Source organism: Lasioglossum baleicum, unplaced genomic scaffold (genome assembly GCF_051020765.1).
Source record: "Lasioglossum baleicum unplaced genomic scaffold, iyLasBale1 scaffold1397, whole genome shotgun sequence".
Classification (NCBI taxonomy): domain Eukaryota; kingdom Metazoa; phylum Arthropoda; class Insecta; order Hymenoptera; family Halictidae; genus Lasioglossum; species Lasioglossum baleicum.
In genome coordinates this window covers 31,034-34,932 of record NW_027470456.1, presented here as the reverse complement: position 1 = coordinate 34,932, position 3,899 = coordinate 31,034, and positions in this window count along the sequence as shown.

The following is a 3,899-nucleotide window of genomic DNA, read 5'->3' as shown; positions in this document are numbered from 1 at the left end:
ATTTTCTTCCAATATACGTATAGTCATTCTCTCAATGTCTCCAATTATTCTCTTTTTAAAAGCTTCTACTTTTTTTCTATTCTATTCTATTTTGACCGTGGAAGGTTTAGTGTTAATATTAAATTACAATATCGAATGCGAAATTCGTAATAAAAAATTTAAAACCGGTTACTTAAGCTCTGTATTCATTATTGCATCTTTCACCGCAATACCAACCGAATTAACCACGATAATAACAGTATATTAATTCCATTACTCATAATCCGAATTATAACACACTAGCGCCATGCTAATTGCTATACTATCTCATTAAAGCGTTTCGCCCCGAATCTTGCTAAACTACCCTACTAGTATACTTATTACCCCTGAATCATAATTCGCGAGCGCTAAAAACACCTCTCGCATACCACCATAGAAGTGGACCGTTTATTTCGAAAATAGTGTAAGTCCTTAAAAAAAATTTATATTTTTGCTTAATTTAGCGTAAACTTTCTGTTTAAAACTAGTTAGTATTTAATATTTTCAAAAATGTCAATGCTTTGTTCAATTTAAAATTCGCCAATTTAAAATGTAACCATTGATTAAGAAAGTGGTGTAAGTCCAATTTCCATAGACAAGTGACGGGGTTAATGGCCACTGGTGGCTTCGCAATTGTTTTATTTCACGTGTCAAAAGTTACTATTTTATACGAAACGAAACGAGAGAATTTCGTTTCAACAAAAAATCTACAAAACACAATTAAAAAACAGATAAAAAGAAACACTAATGGAGGAAAAGTAAATTGGCTGCAAATATGTTGGATGTGATTTTGCAAAACTGCACCGTATTCTATTTTATATAAAATACGGAGGATACAGAATTTAACACTCTAAATTTATTACCCACATGTCGGGGAAGACCGGCAAAATTTGAAAAAATCGCCCTGGCGCCTTTGTGTCACGATGCCAAGCCTATTATATACGAAAAATATAAGGATCTGCAGCAGCTATTACCTTATACACCGTCCGTGCATCATGAATATTTCAAAACACTGCTACATGAACAGCATAAATAATTAATAATTCCAATATCTTGTGTTAAATTTAACAATATACAAATGTAATTAACGTTCAAAATAAAAATGCTAATCCTATTTCATTTCTTGTTATTGTTTATAAACAAAATTGAATTAATACGAGATATATTTTAAGTGATATTTGTTATTTCAAATATTTACGATTGACTAATTAGGAAAGTGGTGTAAGTCCATTTACAGCCTGAAAATTGTATATTATTTTAGTTAAATTCGCCTAAAAGAAATTTATATAATCAAATTACATATTGATAAATTAGAACAAACATTCTAGACTTCGCATAATTAACCTATATTTTTTAATTGTCAGACCTGCTAACATTCAATTTTCTCGAAACCAAAGAAAATGGACTTGGACCACTTTCTAATAAACGGCCCATATAATAAAATCAGTACTGTAATTATATAAACTTCATTGCCAGATCACACGAAAGATTATTTTATTCCGATATTCCACGTATTATTGGGTAATTTTAAATTTCATATATTAATTAACAACGATCCTTAAAATCTGACCGTGACCTAACGAAGAAAGAAGAAAAACCAACGAAATAACAAGAAATCCTGCAATAATTAAAAGGAATATTATTTGTTCCATTCAAATGCACTAAAATCTAAACACATCGATTGACCCTTTGGATACTATGATCTTTTCGTTAGAGAAAAATATTAATTCGTAGACTTTCTCCAATAAAGTCGGCGAGATTTTTAAAACGGTAAATAAGAAATCTCATATGCAAATTGGGACATAGAATCATTTTATTTCGACATTCCTCGTATAGTTGAGTAATTTCAAATTTGATATAATTAATTTCGATAAAATTTAGAATCTGATTAAATGACGATTGAAACTCGACGATCTTTTCGTTAGAAAAATAAACTTTCAAAATAAACCGTCCAAATAACCAGAGAATGGGTATAAAAATATTCGGCGCTCCGTTGGCTAAACGTGGCCTCAAACTGTGATCAGTACTATATTTCCTCGCAGCGGGGTTCTTTCTCCTTCTCGCCCCTCTCACTGCCACTCCCGCGTGGCTCGCACTCTCATCGTTGACCGGTTTCTCTTTCGCCAAGCGCGAGAATCCAGTTTCTAGGCGCTCGAACCACGTGCAAGCGTTTCAAAACAAACGCCACAGCCTTACATTACATTTTACGTTTCTTCCATCCCCCCCTTTTCGCCCCTCCCTGCGCGATCGTGGAACATTTCGCTCCTCGGCGAAGCCCTACAATTCCCGCAGCTGTGTCACATGCCGCTCCTACGGGTACCCCATAGCCCACGATGGAAGTCTGCATCCAAAGCCGTCATTCGAATTCCGCTCGTTCCAATTGCAAACGTAATATTTTCTTTGAGGGTTTTGACGTAAAAGGCATCACGGAGCTTTTAGAAACATAAGAAAAGCTTCTTCACAGCGAAAAGGTGTTCGAGTTCAAAGGGATAACCCATTTGCATCACCGAGCGGAATAATCCGCGCCTGATAATTGTTACTTATGTATTTGAAATTTAGTTACCGTGCAACTACCTGCGAAAATAAAGATATAAGTTAACACGTCGTATAAGATGATTTTACTATAGAATTCGTATAATTTTTGGATGAAATATAAACAAGAGTTTGTTTGTTACGCTCAATTCCAATCAGGGGCTTGAAAGAGTCTCTTTTAGATTGAAGATGCAAATGGGTTGATGACGGAAATTTGCAGGAATTTTCTAATGACGATCAGAACGGCGAATTAATTAATGCAAGAAGAGGAACAAAAATTTTTCTTCACCGTTAATGACCGAAATTTACAGGAAATTTCTAGTAATGTCAGAACGGTGAATCGATGCAAGCAGAAGAGGAAAAAACAAGAATCGAAGGATGAAAAAATTCTGAACCTAAATTTACTATCTATAAATAATTTTATCAATTCAATTTCTGGGAATAACGGGAATCGAAGTATGAACAAATTCTGACCTAAATTTACTATCTATAAATAATTATATCGATTCGATTTCTGGGAACAAAATTCGACCGATATAGTTGCGTGATTCACTTTCTCCAACATTCGTGGCCGAAATTAGCAGGAAATTTCTGTTATCAGAAGGGCGAATCGATGTAAACAAAGAAGGAAAAAACGAAAGTCGAAGAATTAAAAAATTCTGAACCTAATATTACTAATTAGAAATAATTATATTGATTCAAATTTCTAGGAAAAAATCGACCGATATAGTTGCGTAACTCATTTTCTCCATTATTAATGGCCGAAAATTGCAGGAAATTTCTAATAACGATCAGAAGGGTGAATTAATTAATACAAGCAAAGGAGGACAAATTTTTCCCAACCATTAATTTACAGGAAATTTAGAGGAAAATTCTAATAACGAATAGAAGGGCGAAAAAATGCAGTTGGATATCATGCAAAGGAGTAAAAACTTTTAAAGCAAAGATGCTAATGGGTTGACCCATTTATCATTAATTATCATTAAGCGAAATAATTTGCGCCCAATAACTGCTTCTTATCTATTCTAAATTTATTCACCATGAAACTACTACCTACAGAAATAAATATTTATCTTATATATAAAATGACTTTATTCTAGAGTACGTCTAACCTTTTGCCTCCCTTCTTGAAGGGAGGAAAGTCTTTCCACGGGAGCGGTGGTGGAGAGAACCCCTCTCCTTCAAGGTGAATTGCCGTATTACTAGTCACCCGAACGCGGTGATCATAAATGTTTCCGTTTATGGGGCCAATCGACATTTATGGCCCCGCGCAAGGACCTGGGAACGTCAACCAGCCAAGCTCTCGGTGCAGGGCCTACTTTCACTAATGAAGGGTTTCGAACTACGTG